Raw genomic sequence first — 24,236 nt, 5'->3', positions numbered from 1 at the left:
CCCTAGGCGATCGTTAATGTCAACAGAACAACAGACAATGTGCTTCTGTCAGAAAAGGATGACAAAACGCGGTTTCGTGTAGCGGACTGAGAAAACTAGCCAAGACTGCCAAGAGTAAGAGCCAAGAAGCTAAAAGGTAATTCCGGCAGGGGGAGATCGCGACCACCGACTCACAGACCACCACCAACCCAAGTAATACCACCTACTCAGAAGAGAACAACAGAAGAGGACAACCGAGCCTGCGCAGCGATTTACATACGGAACGAGCAAGTTTGTACCGATCAGCAGACAGGACAATAATGAATATGTATGAATACGTAAAACATTGATCTACAAATTGTACGGGAAAGGTGTGTGAGGTACGCACGCCAGGAGGAGCGATCCCCCGTGCGTCTGGCGCCATGAATAAAGAATGCCTGCTCTTTAATACTAAATTGGTGTTGAGGAGTTGTTTCCGATTTTACCGCGTTTTTTGGTAACACAGGGAGTCAGAGCCAGAGATCAACAAAATATCGACAGGCTACAGGACAGAGCAGGAGGAATAAAAAACACGGAGCCAGAGCCAGGCAGAGAGAGGCGGAGAAAGAAAATGGAGCCACAGGCTACAGGACAGAGAGAGGGAGGACTGAAAAGATGGGGAGGCAGGGAGCCACTCAGAGCGAGATGGAGAAAGAAGGTGTGGGGGGGCGCAAAAGAAAAAATAAAATTTTGCAGCAGGTAAGGAAAGAGAGGGGGCCAGGAGAGAGACAGGGAGGGCCCAGGACGTACAAGAGAGGCAACAGGGCCCCAGTGGCCCAGGACTCACCGCGACTCTCGCTCTCAGCGCTGCTGGCACAATTTAGCCGTTCAGATGCTTCTTTCCCCTTCTCTCCTCCCTGCCTCTTCTGCAGCTCCACACTCTAGGCCGTCCTCCACCTGAAGAGAATACGTGGGTGTCTTACAGCTCTTACGAGATGAGGCTTCCTAGGCACGTAGCCTAGCTCGCTCGTGCTGGAGCTGGGGGCAGCCACATGGGTCAAGGGGGGCCAGGGGAGGCTGAGGGGGAGCTCTGGTGAGCTGGGGAGTCGGCCATCTTCTGCACCCTGGGCAGGGGGAAAAGGTCACCATCCTCCTCCTCCTTTCCCTCTTCCCTTCTATCAGCTCCGGGTAACTCCTAGGGCTGCCCTCACCCGCTCGCCTTTAGCATACCAGAAGCCTGCCTCGGCGGGTCATTTGAAGCTTCCCATCCCACCAGCCCCAGTAGTGCAGGCACACAAGGAGACACCCCTGCACCCACCAAAGGGGCTCGCTCACCTCGCCGGCAGCCCTAGGCCTCACCCAACACACCACCACGCTGCAGCAGGAGCGGAGGAGGCCTTTCCTTACCAGGAAGCAGCAACGAGCACGGCGGCATCACCTCGCAGGCACCGCAGCATCGCAGGGCTGTTACCTGCAGAGAGAGCAATGGGGATCACAGGGACGCCACCGCGCGTGCGCGGCTCCCGGGCTCAGTACCCAATTCTGGTCGCTGGGCAGCAGCATTCTCTGAATTACTCTTCTCGATTAATACCATCCAGAAACCGTAACTTGGCTGCATCCACAGAGCTTCTATTCCTCTGCACCTTTCCCCCTCGCAGCCCCAGCAGCACCGTTCATTGCCTCTGCACCAAACAGCAAAGTGTCTCGAACATTTCAGTCCTTTCTTCTCGACTGCTTAAAAAAATCTAGTGCTTGCTACTGTCCATGCCACTGCCCCCCCACCCCATGCCCGAGGGAGGAGAAGCAGTACAGCAAACCTGGGGAACAAGGTTGGGTTCCCCACCCCCGCAGAATAAGCCCCAGGAACTCCTTGTAGGCATGTGGCATCAGGGTTGTGGTAGGGTTTTGGTTTTCTTTTTTTTCCCCCGCCTTCTTTACATAATGTAATAATTGGGGCTGCTTTTCCAAACTACTGAGTTCTGTGGGGACTTTTTGTGCTTTTACCCTACAAAAAATGGTCATTTTCACTTTCGGTTTTATGCATGAGAATGGTTGGTGGGTGCTTTTAGGTGGTTGTTCCTTCCCCACCACCACCACCCTTTTTTTCCCTTTCCAGCTGCACAAATCCAGCTGGAGTTGGCTTTCCCAGAAGCCCCAAGTTGTTTTCTTTCCACCAGAATTCTTCCTGTATTTTCACCCCCCATTGCAGACCCAGAGTAAGGGGTTTGAGGTATTTTTGTGCCCAGGCAGCAGCTCCCACGCTGCATAAGCAGCCCCACAGGGGGAAGCCCCCATTTGAGGGAATCAGCCCCAAATTGGGATGGGAAAGTGAAGAGAAGGAGAAAAAACCCTGAATAACCTGAAAAAGAACACCTACTCCAGCCCACCAAGCACCGGTCACCTTGCCTGACTCACCTCCAGGGCCCAGATCACACTCAGCTCATCGCTTAGCACCCTCAGATCACAAAAAAAAATAAAAGAGTAAAACCCATAATGGAGCCCTATAGCTGAAAATTTATGTTTACCAAAAATAGGCATTTGGAACATATTCCCAAAAACATTCGGCAATAAAACTTTTATGTGTTTGACACCCGCACATTTTTTGGGAACTTGCTATTTGCTTCCTGGTTTTGCTGGTCTTCCCTCAGAAGTTCTACCTGCAGCCAAGTTACTCCCACCCGCCCGACCGGTTCAAGCATTCACCTTCCTGGTATTACCAGCACATTGACACAGGCGAGCAACTTAACTGCTCTTCTAAAACTATCCAAATGACAATTACAGCCCTGAAAGAAGAGTGGAAGAGAAGAAAAGGAGAGATCAGGCAGCAAAAATGCTCTGCAGGCTGCTGCCAGCCAACACTGCACTCTTTTGTTAAAGCCACCCCGCCCCCCCAAATGCAAACAAAAAAAAACCCCATGACTTCATGAAGTGCGTTTTTTTCTTTTCAGTAGTCCTTTTGGAGCTCATCCCTGTCTCAGCATCTTGTCTTGTCAGAGCATGAAGTGCAGATGATCTGTATCCCGATGACATTTGCATGGGATGAATACATTTTCAGAAATAGACCAGATCTGTGAGACTCCTGTCACCTTTGTGGTTTTAATAATCATAACTCAATTTTATCGACTGACACACTTGTGAGAAAACTAATTAACTTTGAAACGTAGCCTCTCCTCGGGGAAGAAACATGTTAGACACCAAGTGAAACCGATTCAGAGCTCCAAACCACGATGGAGCCGATAGAGCTGTTGTGACTTAGTTTGTATGTTTAATTAATTGGTTAATAACTCTTCTAAGCAGCACAGAAAGAAGAGCTGGACCCAAAGAGGGTGCGCTGCGCTGGATCCAAAAAGCACCCTTCCTCCAGAGACCCGCCTCAGGTGGCGAGTTCGCTCTGGTGCATGCCGGCCTCCCGAACTTCGGGGTCCGATGTGACCGGACCCCCACCTCCGGGGAGGGTCCTCGTACCCTGCCCAACCCCTGCTTTCCCCTGCAGCCCCCAATGCCCCCACCCCCCAGCCTGCACAAGCAGCCAAACCGGCTGCTGCTTTTGGCCCCCAAACCAGCTCACTTTGGGACCGGTTCTGAGCCAAAAAGCCCAGCTGCTGAGCCTGTTCTCAAGTCCCAAAAGCGCAGCACTTGACCTCTGCTCCTCAGCCCAAAACCACACCACTTAGTCCCCTCGCTCAGGCCCTCAAAACGCACGACTCGATCTGTTTCAGGGCCCCGGCGTCAGCCACAGGAGCCTGCTCTCAAGGCCCAGGAACAGAAGAGCTGTGCTCTCCCCGTTCAGGGACCAAACCAGCTGAGCCTGGCTGCGTCCCGGCCCCCTCCGCAGTCCCCACGGGCAACGCTCAGGGGCGCGGAGAGCGCAGCCACCCCGCAGCCCTGCACCCCCACGGCCCACGCGGGCACTATCGGGGAGGCCTTGGGAACTGAACTGCGCGGGCCCGGCCCCGCACCCCGGCGGGGCAGCCCAGCGCCGGCCCGGCAGCGCTTTCTTCCTGCTCTCGCAGGCCTCGTTTCCCCGGCAGCGCCGGCACCGCCGGGCCCGCACCCCAACCCCACAGGGGGCCGGGCCCGGCCCGCCTCCAGCAAACCGCGGCGGCAGCAGCCGGGGTCCTTGCCTGCCTCGCGGGCAAGGGGGGACCCGCCCGGCACCACAGGAGCCCCCGCCGGGGTCGCCGCCGCCGCCCGACCCCGACGAGGAGCAGCCGAGAGCCGGGTGGGGCTGCCCCTACTCCCCGGGGCCGGGCACGGCCCCTAAACCCAACCACCGACCCACGACAGCGCTCGGCCCGGGGCCGCTGCTGCCCACACCCCCACCCCCCCGGGGACTCCGCGGACCGGGAGACCCCACAGCCGAAACCCGCCGACCCACAGCGCGCCCGGCCATGCGGCTCCTCACCTGCCCCCCGGCGCGGCTCCGGCTGCCCCACGGCCCGGCACGGAGCCGAACCCGGCCACCGGACCATCCGCCGCCCCCCCAACGCTCCGGGACGGTTCTCGTCCCTTTTCGCTCTGACACCTCGAGCCGAGCCGGCCCCGCTCCTCCGAGCTACCGGCGGTGCCCGCTCGGCTGCTCGGGGCAGGGCCCTGTTCTCGCCCGGACGCGAGAAGCCGCCCCGGGGTTTCCTCGGTGCGTCCAGCCCCGTGCCGTGCCGGAGCGGGGAGAGCCGGGTACGAGCGCGGAGCCCTGAGGCAGGGGTTGCCCCAGTGCCGCCGACTGTGTGGGGGTGTGTCGTCCCCCCCCGCCCCACGCGGGGGGCGCACACACGGTACACCCGCGGGCAGGGGCATCCCCGGGGAGCCGTGCGGCCGGGCTGCGCCGTAGGAGGGGAAGGTGATGTTGGTTTCCCATTTTCCCCGCAAACTGATCCTCCCCCCCTCTCCCGTACTGAGTTGCCCCCCCCGCCCACCCCTTCCCGCGCGTTACAGCCCGCGAAAAAGCTTTTAACAACCCGATCGGCAACACTCCCTTTATCCCTCTTCCAGCAGCAGCAGCGAGAGATTAAGCCAACTGCAGCAGAGAGGAGGAAGGCAAGGAGAGCCTTTTCAAGCAAGGGCAGGACAAAAATGCACGGCGTGGACAGGCACAGGAGAGGCTGCATTATCTGGAAAGCACAACGCCTGCCCAAGGGCAGAAAATAAGGAACAAATTGTTTCCAAGGAGCTGCAGCAGACGAATCACCTTTTTCTTTATTGCTGTCCTGCCCTTTGTTATCCGAAGTGATAGGCTTCACCACCGGGCAGAAAATATCTGCCTAGATTTACACGGACAACCAGAAACAATCAAGCCACCCAGGAAAAAGTTCGCAGCAGAGGTATAACACATCAGCAGCTAAAACATTTGTTACGCAGGCACAACTAGGCACTAAACAAAGGCTTTCCAACACTGGAGGTCTAGAACAGGTAGACATTAGCACAGAAGCACAAGGGGCTCTGTCACCCTGCACAAATCTCCCCGTGCCTACACACGCACACGTTCAGAAATTTTTTATCAGAAAACGCCCGACTGAGCCATTTGCCACAGTCACAAGACTCACGACATGACACACGAGGTGGGCTCAGAGTTTTAAGGCAAGAAATACCTCCCCCACCCCCCACCGGAGATCTTTCAGGCTCCAGACCTGCCATCTCCCCGCACCAAACGTAACCGGCTAAAGGGTTTCAGGTGACCCAAAACACAGTACACAAAAAATAACCGGGGAGAGCCCTACATTGTGGAAAAGCGAACGATGCCCGACCAGGGCTTCTCTGCGGGGCCCGGCCCGCGCCCGGCCCCCGCCCCGGCCCGCACGGAGCCCCCCTCCCCGCTGCCCGAACTCACCCACCAGCGCTCTCCGGCCCCCGGCCACGGCCGCGCTGCTCTCTCAGGCGGCTGCCGCAGGCGAGGCTCGGGCACCGCCAGGCCTCCAGCCGTCCCGAGGGGCTGCCGGCCACCGCAGGGGATGGCTGCCGGCGGCCGGACCGCCGCGGCGCTCCCCGCCCAGCTCCGAGCAGGCTCCGCCGGCCACGGGCTTCCCACGCCGGGCCGCAGAGGGGCCCCGGCACCGCACAGGGACGCCTCGCGATCCGGCCGCCACACGCACCGCTCCCGCCCCCGCTCCGCCGCGCCGCGCCCGCGCCACCGGAAGCCCGAGCCCCGCGGGGCGGCCCTTAGAGGGCGGCCGGAAGGACCGGCCCCCACCGGCCCCGCCCCCGCGCCGGACCGCCCACGCGCCCAGCCGGTGAGCGCCAGCGCCCCCTGCTGGCCGGGCCGCGCTCAGCTCGCGAGGGCGCCGAGGGCCGGGCGGGGCGGGACGCGCCGGCTCGGGGCCGGCGCCGTATCGGGGCGAGCGGGCGAGCGGGAAACCCCTGCGGGCCCCGGTCACGGCTGGGCAGAGCCGCGCGCCCTCCGAGAGCTGCTGAACGGGGCTGCCCCTCGTGACACATACCGAGCCGTCCGCGACGGGAGCGAGCAGAGGAGGAAGGGGCCGGCGGCCGCGGGGCCCCGGCCGCAGGCACGGCGGGGGGGTGGGGGGCTGGTGCCCGTGGGGCCGCCCTGCTGGGTCACTGCCCTGCGCCGCACCGCGCTGGCGGCTGGGGCCCGACCGGCGCCGGGGGACTGGGGGCAGCCACGAGCAGAGGGCCTGAGCTTAGCCACGGCCTGCAAAACACCCCGAAGCGTGAGACGCTGCAAGGCCAAGGTGGTCCTTGGCAATGGGGGCGCCTGGGCTCGGCCTCCGCCTTACCCGTCCTGGGTCTGCGTGGCGTTCCAGGGGAATGGTGTTTTCCTTGTGCGGAAGGTGGGCTGGCCGGTCGGCCGTGCCCCGGTCGTTACCGATACTGCCAAAGGCGCTCGCACGCTCTGGCCCATTACTGCTGCGGTGCCGCGCTGTAGCAGAAAGAAGAGGTGTTGTGTTTTCTCACAAAAAGCCTCCTATGGTCAGTGGAAGAAATAACCTCTTTCCGTGGCACTGACTCTTTTCGTACAGTCCATAGCCGGCTTTCGGCTTTTGTCTTTACAGCATTCAGTTTGCTTTCTGCCAAGCTTTCTACTTGCTGTGAAACATTTGGATGGTTTTTTCTTGTTGCTTTTTTTTCCCCCTACTTGCTCCACAACTCCCACACCCACCACCCAGCGCGGCTCGCCTTTCAGCCCCCGGACCCAGGAGCCTTGCCCTGGCACGGCCCTTACATGTCAGCAGAGTTGTTCCAGCTCTCACCCTGTCCCTACCCAGCTGAGGACGTCTGTGTCCGTGGGAGACACTCAGACACTCCCCCTGCAGCGTGGCAGCCCCCTGCCCCGTCAGTGAAAACTGCGGCAATATCAGCTAAGTTTAAAAGCGTTGGCAGGAGGTGCAGAATACGTAAATAAAGCGGCAGTTGGCTGCCGGGTATGGGTGCAATATAAATACATTTTGTTTACAGGCCTTTGTGCCTATTCAGCGTTGAACGGCACCGCAGCCCACCCAGCCCGGGGCTCGGAGAAGGGTCTCTCCAAGGGCACAACCTAAGACAGCGCAGGAAGCCCAGCTGCCACGCTCCCAGTCGCTACGGGACGCTCGCTTACAGTTACACCGACAAGGGTACGGATGAGGCTGGAACTAGCAGAAATGCTGACTCTTCTGGCCTTTTATTCGTGGAAGGTACAGCGCGCGAGCCTCGGCGGCTCACAGGAGAAGCGTGCAGTGCTGCCGGACTCTCATTCTCAGCTCACGTACTACTGCCAAAGCTCCTGCCCTGTGCTGTGCCAGATGCCGGCTGGCGTGAGCGCCTGGGCTCCTGAGGGACCCCCTTGTCCTGAGAGCCAGAGGTACTCACTTCTCTGTGCATGAGGCTTGTAGGAGATATACCCTGCAATTTAAAAAATCTGTATCAAACGTGGCAGACTCAAAAGAGGGCATTTTTAAAAAGGCAGGTTTGTTTTCTTTTTTAACTTTACGATCTACAGCCTAGCAAAGAGCTCCCTTTCAGTGGCAGTCACTTGGCTTTCTCCCCTACTGACGAGGTCCCAGCCTCCCAGTGAGATCTCGCTGGAGATATTCTCAGTTTCCCTCAAGTACGGGGCTGCCCTGGCCCGAGGCCAGCGAAGAAGCTGACTTTGCCCGTGCCTGAATCAGCAACACGTCCAGCAGGCGACTTGCAGAGCCCAGGGAACCCTCGTAAAGAGGTTTGGGGGTGGGGCGCGCCACATCTGCTGTGGGAAAGGACCGGCGCAGTAAAACAGGTGGGTGAAACCGCGGCGCGCGCCAATACGTGCTGCTGCCTGGGGCATCGCTTTGCTGCGGGTCAAGTCAGATGCTCTCTGTAAGAGTGAGTCAGGGTAAAGGCAGCAGCAGATTTCTTTTCTGCTCATTTTAACAAAGGCTGGACGGAGCCCATAGAGGAAGGCACTACGCATCTTGCTGGGTTGGTTTCCCTGCCTTCTCATAAGCTGTCGCAGAAACTTGCACGAGCAAAGCCTGTGCAAGCTGGTGACAGCCACACACGGTTGAAGAGGGAGCAGATGGTGAGAGCAGAGGTACGCGCTCAGGCTGTGCGCTGGAAGCTAATGCTAATGCTGCAAAATAAAGAGTGGATTTTCTTTTTTGGGTTTAGGTGAGCACTAAACATGACATGTGCGTGTGTGCGTGTGTCTCTCGCAGGTTTTTGTCATACACCCCACCCCCCCGCCCCAAAAAAATCACCCACACATGCCACGCGTTAAACAGTGGTTTTCCATTGTACTTAGAAGTGCTTACATAGGTGTGTTGGTTTTTTTCTTTTTTTTTTTTTAATGCAGAAACAGCAATACGATAGATTTAATACAGCTAGCAGTTAGATGGGTGTAGCTTTAGAGCGTCGGCTGTTTACAAAGCAACTGCACACCTTCTTTAACTCACAGTTTAAACAAGTAAACTTGCAGTGCATCACACGTGCTTTGTACAGTCACGTTCCACACGGCAGGTCAGATGCTTCACCCTGCCTTGTCCTTGTTCCCCCGACTCCGACGGGACCGCCGAGGCCATCCTGGGGACAGCGCCACTTTCTAGCGGCTGGGTTGCTTGCCTGGACGCCCCACAGACAAACAGTCATTTCCCCACTGAACCTCTTCTCAAATATTTTCCTAGCCCTGCAGGCCCCACGTCCTTTGGTTCATATTTCCTTTTTTCCGGGCTTGATGCACGAGACCGACGATTTCCAGAAATAGAAACAGAGGCTGATTCAGTCCAGGCTAAACATTCTCTGACCTAAACCAAACTGTCTTCGAAGAGATAGCTGTACTGTAGGCACCACCTCGGGAACAGAAGTTGCCCTGTCATAAAAAAAAAAAAAAAAAAGAAGGAAAACAAGGCATTTCAGGCTGAGGAGGCTGAACGGTGTGCTGGGGGCGGTGGGGGGTTGGGAAGAAACAGTTCAGACGATTAGAGCGAGCTTAGCGTTGCAAAGCGTGCCATTATTTTTAATTTGGCAGTCAGAAGAAAATAGATTCTGACACTGATTTCCTGTGTGCTGCGGGAGTTCTCGCCTCAGCATTCCTGTGCACCATTTTACTTTTGTGTCCCGTCCGCTTCGCTTTTGCGCTAGTGCTCTCCGGTTCTAGCTACGCTTCCCACCACCCCCATTACTCTTTGACAAGCCCAGCTCTCACTGTGCTTCCCTTCCCTTCCTTTCCCTTCCCATAAAATTCACGGGTGGGTGCAACTTGCATCTCATTTTTAGCGCAAGACATTAATTCTCAGCACATTCTTGGAGCTGCCCCTTTGGGACTCACGGAGAAGAGGGAGGCTGGCCACACGGTGCAGCCCAGCTCTGCTTCCCCTAAATGGTTTTACTGTTCAGGTGTTGCCCTAATCTGGCCGGTACCCCTGCAAAGAGTTTGGGATTTCTGCTGCCTCTCCGGGCCAGCCGCAGACCCCGACTTCATCGCAGCGAATGACCCTGCACTCGTCAGAGCGGTTGCCGAGTCACATCCCGCTGCCTTCCCTGCAGAACTGGTGACCCTTTTTCAGCCCTTGCCCCCTCTTCTCTCAGCTCATTGCCCATCCCTTTATCAGTGCCGGCACCGATCCTGCCTCCAGCTCGCCCTGTCTCCACCTGCGAGCGCCCAACACGAGCTAAATGTCTCCTCAAGGATGCACGGAAGAGACGCGCAGGTAACCCAGCACAGACCCCCTGCAAACATCTTCTTTCCATTTTCTTTCCTCTCCTGACACGAAGAGATGACTTAGGAAAAGCGTACTGCTCACATTTCACCTGCACTGCTTCTACTTTCACTTTTGCTCTCCTTGGCAGTAATTAATAGCGGTGGCTGGGGGGGCTGGGGCATTCCCCCAAAGCGGCTGCAGTTACATCCGGGCGGTTGTGGCACTCCATTAGCTCTGTAGTTTTTAAATCTAAATCTTCTGGAATTGTTAGTTCTGGTCAGGAATCACCCGTACCTGCAAATTTTCTTAATAGCTACGCTTGACCCCAGCCACTGTTTAACAGCTCACCTTTATTTCTCTTCATTTAAGAACCTAAAGCTTCGTTTACTGCTTGGGTTGGAAGCAGGAGCTGTCGCTGCCTCTGAACTTTCTAACAGCCCTGTTACAATTTCAGTACTACCCGCTCCCAATTTAGCTTTCCGGGTCGATTTTCATTGTAGATTCTAAAATTTCCTTATTTTGTTTCTGATCAGGAGTCATTAATGCCTGCAGTTGATTTAATAACGGCTGTATTTAGATTGAGCTATTAATGACTCGCAACTCTATTTATGGCATAAAAAAGGACTGCCTTTATTTTTTTTAATTACAGATTAGGAATAATGACTGCCTGGTTTGTTCAGTAATAGGCGCGATTAAATTTAGTCACGACTCATCCCTAAATAATATGTATTTATTTGCACTCTAACAATTTAACCTTCCCTTTACTGGTCAGGGGCACCGACAAGTGCCCGTGCGTACCTCCGCTCCCCCTGCGCCGGCTCCCCAGGGAACAGCCTCTTACCCTGACCAGAGTCTGCAGCGGCCCGTTGTCGTCCCAGCTCCTCGCCCTCGAGCGGCGGATCCGCTGCTGCCCAGAGGGGACGGAAATGGCGCGGGGTAAAGCTCTCCGGGCCGCCTGCGTCCCGCGCGGAGGCGGTGACCTCAGCAGCCTGTACGCTGTTGGGGCCGAGCCAACAACCTGAGGAGGAGTCGCAGGGCGTAGCTGTTTCTGCAACAACCACGCTTTCCCGCCTGGCTGGACAAGAAAGCGGGGCCTGCGGGGGCCTGGAGAGGCAGCATCGCTGCAGGTTGTGCCACGGCTGTTGAGAGGCCAAGGCAACACCTGAAACAGTGAACGGCACAACTAGTGAAAACCCCCAAGGTTCCGGGTTCAGTAAAGACAGGAATTGCAGCAGCACAATAAAATGATCTCACGAGGGGAAAAAAACCAGCAAAGCAAAAACCAAACCCCAAACAGAACACCATACCACTAACCCGTCTCACCGCCCAAAATAAGCATCCCGGGAGAAAAAAAGCAAAGCACGCCACAAGGGACCTTTCCAGTACAGATGCTGCCAAAGAGTGCCAAGCTCTGGAATCCTTACCTCAGGCAACGCCTCCGCTTCTCTAAACGCCAGAGCACGCCTGCCCGGGGGGCTGAGACAGCCCCAAAGCTGCGACCGCCCGAGGGAACACGGGAGCACCGATGCCAGAGGAGCCCAGGGGCAGCAAGAGCTGCCCGGCCCTGGCTGGGGCTCTCCGACCCCCGGGCCCCGCCCCCGCCCTTCCCACAGCGCCCCGCGAAAGGGGCGGGCCGAGCCCCCCGAGGGGTGAAGGCCCCGGGAGCCGTACGAGAGCCGCCTGGAGTTCCCGGCACGGGAGGGAGGGGGGAGAGAAAACACCCAAACCGACCCCCCCGAGCAGAGCAAACACAGGCTCGGGCTGTTGCCGGGGGGCGGGGCCTGTCGCTAAGGGGAGAGAGCCGGCACCGCCCCCCGGGCCGTTGCCAGGGGGTGTGGCCTGTCATCACGAGGAGCTGCTGGTACCGCCCCCCCGGGCCGTTGCCGGGGGGTGGGGCCTGTCACTAAGGGGGTGTGTCCAAAGGGACGCTGGCAATGCCCCTGGAGCCATCACCAAGGGCAGGGCCTGTTGCTATGGAGGGTGGGGCCAGGCAGCACCAGCAACACCCCCAGGCTGTCACCAGTGGGTGGGACCTGTTGCTAACTGGGGGTGCTGGAGAGCACAGGAGCACGGCCCCGCCCCCCCAGGCCCTCGCCAGGGGGCGGGGCCTGTCGCAAAGGTGGGTGGGGCCAGGGGGTCAGATATCAGCCCGCCCGCCCGCCCATCACCGGGGGCGGGGCCCGTTGCTAAAAGCGTGGATAGGGGTATCAGCACCACCCTCACCGGGCTATCGCAAGGGGTCAGGACCTGTCGCTAAGGGCTGTGACTGCACGGTTCCGCACCCCACGGTGCCGTCACCAGGTACCGCGGAGGGGTCACTAAGTGGCGTGGAGAAGTGAGCGCGGCGAAATGTCGCTACAGCCCGTGCGCGGCTGCTGGCTGCAGTACCGCAGTTTGGTCACACGGTGGCAGCGGCGAGCTAAAAGGTCAGCACTGCGCATGCGCGGCTGCCCACCTGCAGTACCGCGGTTCGGCCGCACGGTGGCAGCAGGGACAGACCACCGCCACTGCGCATGCGCGATTCCCGGCTGCCGTAGCACAGCACGGCGGCAGCGGCACGACGTCCGTGACTCTTCTCTGGGGCAAGACCCGCGCCGGCTCTGGGTCACGTTCGCCGGGATAACGGAACTGTTACTGCGTGCGCAGAGCTCATGTTTCTCTGCACCTTCCCCACTCCCGCAGCCCCAGCAGTGTCAGTCGTTGCTCCGCACCGCCCACCACCAAAGTGCCTCGAGCATTTTAGTCCTTCCGTCTCGACTGCTTTAAAAATCAGGTGGCCGTTACTGTCCTCCCTCCTGCCCCAACTCACCCCCACCCCACGCCCTAGGGAGAAGCAGCACAAACGACCTGGGGAGAAAGGTCCCCTTTCCCACCCCCCACCCCCCCGGAGTGAGCCCCATCAGTTGCTGTAGGCCTGCGGCATCAGGGCTGTGACAGGGAGAGCAGCAAGTCAACAGGTCCTAGAGGGTTAAAGAAGAAAATCCATCAGGGGAACACAGCTGCCCTTCTGAAGGCAGGCTGCCTGGGGTGAGGGGGCAGCTGTGCGTCAGGGCACAGGGCAGCCAGGCAGACCAGGTGCCAGTGGCTGACCTGCAAAGGAGTTGTGCACTGCTGAGCCTTGGGCTTCATTGGCTTGGCAGCGCCTCGCCTCGCCTCTGCACTGCCAGGACCCTGCTCTGCTCATCCTGCGTAAGCACAAGGCTTCAGCGAGCACAGAACAGGAGGCCAGGGAGAGGGAGGACGTCACCGGGGAAAAAAAAGGTCATGCGGGGGGGCCATTTCAGGGGAAAGCGTTCGGGAGGGCACAGACACACACAGAGGGAGGGCGGGGGAGGAGGCGGACACTGCTGGACAGGGGCATGTCTGGGCAGACACGCCACGGGGAACATGCATGGGGATGACTGACACCAGGGGGTCCCCCCAGGATAATCCACAACGGGCAACTCACCTGGGCTAACCTGCAGCAGATGATCCGCTCCAGATAACTGACCCACTCCGGAGAATCCATTCCAGATAAGCCCCAGCAATGCCCCTCAAACTGCCGGTGTTTCACCCCAAATTTTCCCCAATTGGGGTTTTTGGGGCGGTCATTTGGTGTTGGTGATTTCTGTTTGGATGGCTTGGCTTTTTTTGTTGTTGGGGTTTTTTGGGGTTCGTTCCTTTGGCTTTTTTTGCTTTTCCATAAGGTCAAAGTTGGGATTGCTTTTCCAAACGGTTCACTTCTGGGTCTCTTTGGCCCTTTCCACAACACAGAAACCGGTGATCTTTGCTCCTGGTTTTGCGCATGAGAATGGTTAGCGGGGTTCCCCCACCACCACCTTTTTTTTTCCTCCTTTCCAGCTGCACAAATCCAGCAGGAGTGGGCTTTCCCAAGAGCCCCAAATCGTTTTCTTTCCCCCAAAACTATTTGGGTGTTTTGTCTGTTTGGGGTTTTTCACCCCCCACTGCAGACCCAGACTCAGGGGCTTTGGGGTCTTTCTCTGCCCTGGCAGACAAATAAAGTATAAAAATAACCGCTTGTATGGTTTCCTGTTCATCACTCACCTTGCCCGATGAGCTCGGGGCAGACATCCCGCTTTGCATATAGTTTTGTGAGTCCCTTCATTAACTAGTCACATAGGTGCTCGCACTGCACGACCCCTCCGTTGTCACGTGCTGACCTACCTTCTCACGATGCTCTGTTCGCCCCCTCCCTCCTGTGTCCGGCTCCCTGCCATACATCTCCACCAACAGCCACATTCCAGACTCATCCTTTCCCCTACCATGCCAACACGCCTCCCTCACCTCCCGATCCGTGCCTCCCGGGTCAGTGGCCACGTCAGGCGCCTGCTCACATACTCGGTCCGTCCCCAATGGCTGGGGAACCGTCACCTTCAATGCCAGGCCCACTTCTGGGGAAATACAGAGAGGCACACAGATATTAGACACTGCTTTCCAAAAGCAAGAGCTCACCACGCAAAACAAACTAACAAATCCTTTTGACTGACTTGTTCGGCAACACAGAGACCCCAAAGGCAGAAATCCCAGACGAGTGGCCTCACAGCCCGCCCCGTCACAGCACACGACGCCATCTGCTCGCCTTTGCCGTCACGCCTCGCTCGACTGTCCTGCTTAACCCTAGACCTATTACTTGAACTGCAAGAAAAAGTCAAACCACGCAACACACAAAAATTACAGTTCGTGTCAGATGACTCAAGCACAGGCGGACACCGATAGGCCAAACGCCAAAAGCAGTACGGGAAGCTAACGGGTGTGGCTGGTGTAGTGACACACTCTCCCTTTGTAGGTAACTCACTCCTGAGCGACTCCATGAACAGCTGCGTGGAGAACCTCTCGGCAGACAGCACGCTCGAGTGGCCGCGCTGACACATACGGGGAAGGAGACTGGGCTACCGGAGGCTGCTTGCACACAGAACGCGACCATTAGCTAACACTAAAACACCCCTTTCCCAACCATCCCCCGGTACCAAGACTTCAAAAACCCCTCCTCTCCTCCTGAACTGTCAGGGAAGGAACCTCACTCCCTCCCGACAGCTCCTGCCCTGTATTTGCACCCCTAAAGCCCCTCTGTCAGCCGCTCCTCGGGAGCTGCCCTTCCCACCTCTGCCCCGTGTTCTGCGAGCACCTCCCACCTTCTGGCTTCCCGCAGACTCCGTGCTCTCTACAGGCCCACAAAATAACGGAAGCCCTGATGCTTATAATCTACGAGGGACCTGCCGCAAGCTGCAAAGGTTCTCGGGACAACGTGGTACTCTGCGGGCGATCGGGAATGGCGACGAGCAGTTCCGTAACCCGACACACACTATGCGTTACGTCCCTGCTGCTTTCTGAAGGAAGGCTAGAGCTCCATATACAGACGCGTACAACACGCTCACCCTAACCCCTACCGCAGCATCTCGCCATCAGTCCTATTGAGAGATAACGTCAACAACTTGCACAACACACAGGCAAAACCGGTGGAAAAAATATAAGCTACCTTTGGTCAAGTCATAAAATTCCTGGAAAACAAAACAACCAAACAAAAAAACCTACCACACACAAAAAAACAACAAACCACAAACAAAATAACCCAGACAAAACCATAACACCCCCACAAAACCAAATAATCCAAAACACACTATTAGACCATCTTGCTACCCCTGAACACCCAACACAAACTTACTGACCCAAGGAAAAACAAAAGCTCGTACAAGTGTACTTTCTAATATATATCTGCTGCTCAACTTTGACTGCTCCTTAATCTCTTACCTCAGCCAGAAACCTCCCCCTCTCTAAATGTCAAAGCACACCTACCCAAAGAGCTTAGACAGCTCAAAACCTGCAACCAACTCAAGGAACAGTACCAGAGAAGCCCAGGAGCAGAATGAGCCTCCCAAAAAAAGGCTGGGGCTCATCTATGCCAGCGGAATGGCAAAGCAGAATGATATTTTTTAAGAATCCCTTCTCAAAAAATATCTCTGGTTATAAAGTAAATCATTTACTGTAAAACCATCAACCATTCGGAGTCACCTCAACGCGCTCTCTCGCTCAGTCCCTTAACAGAACTGGATCAGTCTCAAAGGACAAAAAACATGAAAAGAAATGTTGAAATACACAAGTGTATCGGGAACCGTACGAAGCAGCTAAATTAACACCTCAATAGCTGGGACAAAACTAAATTGTAAAGGACAACAAAAAAACACCCCAGGAGACACATGGATAAGAACAGATGAAGGCTCTCTCTTCTCGCAGAAGTTCAAGGAGAGACCTGAGCCAACGGTACACAGCTTTGGGGTATCCGATACCGAAAAGAAACATACTCGAGACAGAAAACAGACTGCTTTGTGCTGTGGAGCACAAAGGTGGCTTTGGCAAAGGTTCTGCCAGGACAAGAGTCACAGTTACAGGGAACGGACAGCGGGCGGCAGGGGAAACGCCGTCGGCGTGGAGGGGCCAGCGGGGGAAATGCCACCCTCAGCTAACGCTGCGCTATCAAGCCTTAAGCGAAAACTGCAGAGTAGTTACAGTATGGACCACTCCCCACCCCGGCTTGGACCCCAGTACATGCCAGTGCCCCCACAGTGCCCCCACAGTGCCCACCAGGAGATCCCAGTGCCCTCCCCGCACCCTCCCAGTTTGGCTGGCCCAAATTTCTTAACTGTTCCTCCTGATTTCCCTAATCCCTCTCACTTCTGAAATTCCTTCTTCTACCCTGCCCACGCCTTTGTGCTGCTCTCTTTCCTTTTACATTAAAGAAGGATCTGTCTGTATTAAGCGCCATCGCTTTACAAATTGTCTTTCTCCACCTCTCATGGGTTGCTGGCCCTATTTTTAAATTTTCCTCTTCGTTGCCGTAATCCCCCTCTCACTTCTGAATTCAGTTCTTTCCTGTGCCCACTCTCATTCCCTTCGCTATATTTCTGTCCTCTTCACTCTGGGCTTTTGTGAATTTGCAGGTCTTCCCTCAGTGCCAGCGCTTTCCAAAATGTCTGTCCATTTACCATTTCATAAATATGTAGGATATGGTTTTACATTTTCACTAAGATTTGTCATTATTTTTCTTATATTTTTATTGATACGTAATCAAAATATGTAGATAGAATTATAGTTTACAGTAGTATATGTATTACTGTTACATATATTAAAAAATATATACCCAAATATTTAATCAAATCAGGGTTTTAATTCTCCGTCCCTAGTTTTTTCGTGTTTTCCTTTCCTTTGCCTAAATCCCCATCGCTATTTCAATCTTCTGCCTCTGTACCTTTTTCCCCATTCACTCTCTTTCCTTTTTCATTACACCTTCCCTTGCCTTCGTGCCCTTGCTTGGGAAATTTTCGTCTTGCCTTTCCGCATTAGTTTACCCTTGCTCTTTTCTCATTTTCCCCTTATTTCCTTCACCCTATTGGCTGCCAGAGTTCTCCTCCTACTTCTAGAACATTGCCTCTCCGTGTGTTATAACTTTGCCTTTAGTAGTCCCTTCCTTTTTTAAGATTTATTTGGTTGACCCAAATTTCTTAAGTGTTTCTCCTGATCTCCCTAATACCTCTCACTTCTTAAATTTCTTCTTTTAGCCTGCCTGTGCCTTTGTTCTGCTCTCTTTTCTTTCCGATTAAGGAAGGATTTCTCTTCATTAAGTGCTATCGCTGTAGGAATTTCCATAAAATCTCAAATTTATGCATCTTGCAGCCCCTCCCTGCCCCTGTGATGAGAAGAAAACACAACAAATAGTGACTCTACTTCATGTCCTTACCTTGAGAAGAAGCTTCCATCCTCTGTTGACAGTTAACACAGATATCCTCGTCCTGTTCCTTGAATGCAGGCTGCCTCTTGGGTGTCCATACTGCCAAAGGAAGAGGAAATCAGTATGCTCTTATAACATGCTCCATTATCCTTTCATTTGTTAAGAAATCTAAAGGAAGCTGTCATCCCAATTGCTACGTAACAGAAGTTTGTGCAGCAGAAGTCCAAGCCCATCCCCATAAACAGACAATTCTGCTACGACCCTGCTTTGCCCTTTAGCAACAGCACCTGCCATCAGGGTGCCCCAAACCAGTCTAAGAGTCACTAGGAAAATCAGATACAACTAGTTCACAACATCTGGTAAGATAGGACCTACATACACATATACAACTCCTTATCCCAAAACCATTCAGATAGCTGGCTTCCTCCCACACAAAACTCACATCTTTGACAAATACACCAAACAGAACAACGTTTACACTAAACAGAATAAAATCCTTACCCTCTGAAAGGGATTAGTGCACCCATGAAATATATACTCATGCCATCGACCCACGTACCACACTGCCTTGGGGTCAGCCCTGCAAAGGCAGGAGGAAGCCTGATGCCCTAGTGCTCTGCTCCCCTCTCTGCCCCTCCTGTCATGGAGAATGCTGGTGGGAAAAAAAAAAAAATATATATGAGAGCCACAGGGACCTGTATGTTAAAAGAAGACCTGACTTTACCTGCATGAATAAAAAAAATCCTGCCAAAAAATTCTAACCAAAACCCAGAAAGTATCAGCAGGTAGAAAGATCAGAGACAGGAGATTGTACCACACAGCAGTTGAGACTGCCTGACAGATGAAGCCACGAGTACAAGAGTTCCAGCACAAAAGAAGCACCAGACCCTTGATCCTAACTCCCTACAAAGCCCCTTAGGGAATTACAGCAGCAGCAATCAGCCCGTGAAAAAACAAAGCATCGTGTCACGGTGACTCACAGATATAAAATGGACACTTTATGACTGCAGAAACTAGTGCTAAGCACACAATAGGTAGACAAGAACAAGAGAACATCACCGCTATCACTGCTACTGGAGCAAACCTCATTGGAGACTTAAGGAAAAAGGCAAAAAGGTAATCATAAGAAAAGCCTGCATGCCTGCGACTGCAAGGAAAGACAGATCCCCAGCTAGAGATTGTTACGAGCACAAAGAACACACAGCCTCTTCTCCAAGAGGTTCTGGGGAAGACAGCAACACAAGCCTGCGCTGGAAACAAGTGACTAGTCAATGCCTCTAAGTAATGATGGCTGTGGCACACAGATGGACTGTGAAAGGACAGATGCAAAAATTAAGTCAGGGAATGAAGTACACAAAAGGCACAGAGGAGCAGAGACCTCAGAGCTCCAGAGCATACATTTCAGTGCAGGCATGAATGTCACAGACTCCTGACAGATGTTCTGCAGAAGACCTTTATTGTCAGCTTTCCAATGCTTATATATCTTCAACACATTCCTCACGCGATCACACGCACAAACAATTTCTGTTATTCATCACCTAGCTCGAAGCACATGCCTTATGCTACAGTCTAATAGGCTGTTCTATTTGCGCTACTTCATTTGTTTTTGCTTACTTAAATTCTTCTTGGCATTTCCCATGCTCCTGTCTGTTTTTTACTGCCACATTGCTTCAGTTCAAGGATGTGTCAAACAGTGCTGTTACTTGCAAATTCATCCCCCACATTTCAGTGCACCTTAATGTACTTCATGCACCCTGAGATGAGACTTGTCTGACATTCAGCCCCGTGGGATGCAACAGGGAGGCCCAAACAGTTTATGCTATGTCTCTCATGACTTTGTCACGACCTCACATCAGCTGCCGAGACACCAGAACAGAACAGACCTCATCAACACCCAAATCCAATGGCAACGCCCATCTAAGGAAGGCCAATGAACCCACCTCCCTTTTGCAGCCATCCCCCAGTCCTAAAACTTTAGAACCCCCTTACTCTTCTTCTGACTTGTCAGGGAAGGAACCCCACCCCTTCCTGATAGCTCCTGCCCTGTACTCTCAGTCCTGAAGCCCCTGTGTCTGCTGTTACTCTTCCAAGGTCTGCCCTATGTTCTGTGAAGTCAGAAATTCCAGCAAAATAAGACACACTTACAAAGAAAAAACCAAACAGAACACCATACTATCAAACCCTCTTACTGCCCCAAAACACCCAATACAAAATCGTACAAGAAAAAAAACCAAGCAGGACACAAGGGAACTTTCTAGCACTAATACTGCCGAGCATTACCAAGCTCTAAAATCCTTACCCCAAACACACACCTTTGCTTCCGTAAATATCAGAACACACCTACCCAAAGAACTGAGGCAGTTCAAAAGCCACAGCCACTCAAAGAAACAAGAAAGTACCAACACCAGCAAAAGCCAGGAACAAAACAAGCTCCCTGGTTAGAGGCTGTGGCTCATATACCCCAGACCCCACGCACCGCCCCTCCCACAGTCACCTGGGAAAGGGGAGGGGTGGCCATTGGAGAGTATAAAGGCAGCTGGAAGAGCAACAGGAAATTTTGTCATCTGCCTTAAGCTCACAGCATAGAAGAAAGTGGGGGAATAAATGTCATCACTATGGGCCAGGCCTGTCAGTAAGAGGGGTCCAGAGGGCCCAGCACTGCTTTTTAAAAAGCTCTGTCTACTTGTATCCCCTTCACTGCATTTATTTTTTACTTTTCAGGGGTTCCCTTAGTGCCAGCACTTTTTAAAATGTAATTTAATAAATTTTTATAATATACTTTTATATATTTACTATGGTTTTATTTATTATTCTGCTTATTATATTTTAATTTATATAAAAATACTGTATTATTTTTATTATATTTATTGCATTTAATATAAAAATATGTTAATATATAATTACATATTTAATAAAAATCACCATTTTAATTCATGTCCCTATATTTTAATATTTTTCCTTTATTTCCCTAATCCCTGTTGCTTTTAAAGTCTTCTTTCTGTGTACCTTTTTCCCCATTTGCTGTCCTTATTTTTTAATCATATCTTCTTTCTTGTTAAATTTCCAGCCTATGTCTGTGTTTTAACTCACTGTTACTATTTCTTAGATCTTTCCTCTCAAGTTCTCAGCTTTTAAAGTTTTCTACTTGCAAATTAAGTATTTGTCTTCCCTTCAGCATCATCACTTTCAACATTTTCTTTCTGCACCTCTTCTGGTTTGCTGTCCCTATTTTTGAATTTTCCTCTTTATTTCCACCATCCCCCTCACTTTTTAAATGGTTTTCTCCTATGAGGGTGGAGCGGTGCTGAGGCAGCCAGGCTCTGTGATAAATGGGAACTCAAGGTACCATGGAGCTGGTATGCTGCATATTTGCCACCCTGGACCAACAGTCTGTCATACTTTTGACAAAATGCTGCCCTTTTGGTGAACTCTGCTCATTATAACAACAAAACACACCTCCATCCCAAAAGTTACCCACATTTAAGTTGCAACCACCCCTCACTGGGCATGCACTTTCAACTTCTACACCTTTAAAAGCAAAGCAAGAAAATTTTACACCCATCAAAGGTATGTATGACTCGAGTCACTCAAGCTCCACCTGAAAGATAAGAAATAGCATAAAATGTGTGAAGAGAAAGAGGGTGTTAGGGAAGATATCACTCTGATTTCTGGGACCAGTCAATGGGCCAAGCCTCTCTTCCCCCCCGCACCGGGATGCCTTTGGGTAAGATTGGAAACCTCTACAGAGTCACTTTAAATCTCTAACATATTAGAGTTGCTTTGCTTCATATTAATGTCACTTCATATTTGTTTAGCATACTTGTAGCCTAGCAGTGTACTCATATCTTTGGTATTTATGTATGTCTTATAACCAGCAATCTTATCACCAGTAATCCAAAGAACCTGTGTATCTGTTGCTTTAATACTTCCTTATTTTGTTTCTGATTGATTGGGTCATTAATGCCTGCCATTGGTTTAATAATAGTTGTATTTAGCTATTTATTTAGCTATTATGGCTTATGATTTAGCTATTAATGACTTGCAACTTGTTTTCTATATTTATTGCTTAAAAAGATTGCTAAATTTATATTTAATTGCAATGAGATTAGGAATAATGACTGCCTAGTTCATTAATAGCTACGATTAAATTTAGTCATGACTCATTGCTAAATATTTCCTTTATTTGCACTCTAATGTTTTAATTGCCACTTTACTACTAAGTGGGATTGACAAGTGCCTGTGATTTTGTTAATACTATCTAAAGTTGGTTTTCTACAGACATTAATTCCAATTAGTACTCTATTATTTACAGTTTGCTGTTTGTGATTTTACAGTATACTTTGGGAATGACTGCTGTCTGTGAAGTTTTGCATAATAGCTAGAGTCTGGGCATTATTTACTCATAAAGACTGTTGTAGTTACTGTTATTTAAGTCTTTATTCTAGATGTTTTTAAATAATAAGCAGTAGCAATTAAAATAGCAGAAACCAGGGATGTTGGAAATCCCAGGAGAAACAATGGAAGTGCTGCAATGTGACCACAGGTCAGACAGCACTTTGGTCCTGCGCAGTTGCTCCAGGATTTAGCACTTCAGCTCTGCCAACACTTTTTTTTGGGAATCCCAGGCTCCTGGAGTTGGGAACAAACGTGCATGCAGTGGAGACACTGCAGCATCAAACTGCTGGCTGCACCAGACCGCTGCTGCTGTGCTAACAGGAGCAGTGACAGGTGACAGTGCCTGCTGGCCCCTTGACCGACAGTGCGTCCAATGACACCCATGGCGACAAAGGCGAGCTGCAGTGAGGATGGACGCACCACAGCAGGTACCATGTGTAATGCTGAAACACCACACCAGGTCACATGCATGCAGCACAGATGTTAGTCTGTGCGAGACACACAGCCATCCTTAGCATATTCACAACTCTCTCTTCTTGGCACCATCACCTCCACCATTGGGCTTCCCAGGCAGAAAAACATGTTATCTCTGCGTGTAGCAGTGTGCCCTTGCCTTCCACACCCACATGCAAGAACAGCTGCCCACCTGTCAGGTGACACCAGAAGCAACAAGCGCCTTGAATGAATTTGTAGTCCACAGTTGCACAAACCATTTACGCTGTAAGTCCCACCCGGGCAGAGGCACACAAGTGGGGATGCAGGCACTGCTGAGCATAGGCCATGCTGGAGGATGCATGACCCTGCTGTTCCACCTGCTCATCAGGGATTCATGCAGGTGTAGTTTACCACTGTGCTTTTATCTCCATAGAAGAGCTAGAATTTCTAGCAAGTCAATAAGGTGTTTCGTAGGCCTATGTTGTCTAAACACAGATATTCTACTTCTCAAGCAGACAAGGTTAAACAACAATTACTGTGATATATGCATTTTTTTACATCCCAGCTGTAGGTTACTCAAGTGTGTTTATAATCCTCCTTGCCAGTCTTCTGTTGTTATCCCAGAGACAGCTTTGTAAATATAGACATAGAAAGAAAATTTAAAAAGCAAAAGGGCACAAGGCAGAGGAGGGAAAAAATTAAATAGGGACAGAAAACTATGTAAAAGTAGACACTTTTAAAAGCCCTAGGAATCAGGAAAAAATTAAATACAAAGCTAGACAAAAGTACATGTAGAAACAAAATTTCAAAGCAAAAGGAATTATGAGTAAAATGTAAAAAATAGGGACAGTGAACTGATAAAAGTAGCCATAGAAAATTTAAAAGGCAACAGGGTACATGACAAACAGGAAAGAATTAAAAAATAGGGATAGGGAGCTTGGTAAAAGTAGACATAGAAATAAAATTCTAAAAGCCAGGGGATTAAGAGAGGAAAGAATTAAAAAATAGGGGAAACGAACTAAACAGATAGACATAGACAGAAACTTTATAAAGGGAGGGCTCTAAGGAAAGACAAGAAATAGTGTGAAGACAGCAAACTGGATAAAAGTAGATATAGACAGAAAACTTTAAAGCAATGTGTTCCATGACAGACAGGAAAGAATTAAAAAATAAGGGCAGGCACGTTGAAAGAAGTGATCATGGAAAGAAATTTAAAAACTTAACCATGACTACACAGTGTAAAATGTAAACTATGTAGCTCTTAAGAAAGCTAATACAATTTCATACTTCTAAGACACTTCATACAATTTCATACTCTAAAGACTAATTGGTATGTTAGGGATGAGATTTTCCTAAAAATATCCCAACCTGTAGAAGTCCCAGCTTCCAGTTGCATAAGGATCACAATGGTGGACTCATAGGATTCACAAGGACACAGAAATGTTATTAAAATTCCTTTAATACTGATTAGGATTAATAAAGCAAGGATAAAAGTTACTACAAAAATACCACTAGTGAAGCAGCAAGTAGACTTACAATTACTTATATGCATGCCTATATATATTATGCAAAGTGTTATTTGTGACTTCCCAGGAGTGTAGTCAATCTAAGATGGA

General features: G+C 51.9%; 2 long non-coding RNA genes across 3 annotated transcripts; both read right to left on the bottom strand.

Moving 5' to 3' along the window:
- Positions 1-8,639: 8,639 nt before the first annotated feature.
- On the bottom strand, positions 8,640-12,016 carry LOC142066767 (uncharacterized). 2 transcript variants are annotated; one of them, XR_012663782.1, is made up of 3 exons: positions 11,492-12,016; positions 10,866-11,229; positions 8,640-9,235 (listed from the first exon to the last, which is right to left on the bottom strand). It is a non-coding gene; the product is annotated as an uncharacterized LOC142066767 (long non-coding RNA). The 2 variants fall into 2 exon arrangements; XR_012663783.1 differs by having other exon boundaries at positions 10,866-11,085; positions 11,492-12,012.
- A 930-nt stretch (positions 12,017-12,946) lies between these two features.
- LOC142066768 (uncharacterized) lies at positions 12,947-13,787 on the bottom strand. The gene is made up of 3 exons (XR_012663784.1): positions 13,516-13,787; positions 13,158-13,252; positions 12,947-13,027 (listed from the first exon to the last, which is right to left on the bottom strand). It is a non-coding gene; the product is annotated as an uncharacterized LOC142066768 (long non-coding RNA).
- Between the last annotated feature and the right edge of the window lie 10,449 nt (positions 13,788-24,236).

The sequence above is a fragment of the Phalacrocorax aristotelis genome, chromosome 20 (assembly GCF_949628215.1).
Source record: "Phalacrocorax aristotelis chromosome 20, bGulAri2.1, whole genome shotgun sequence".
Classification (NCBI taxonomy): Eukaryota; Metazoa; Chordata; class Aves; order Suliformes; family Phalacrocoracidae; genus Phalacrocorax; species Phalacrocorax aristotelis.
The sequence above is the reverse complement of the archived record's forward strand: the minus strand, read 5'-3'. Positions and strand labels throughout refer to the sequence as shown.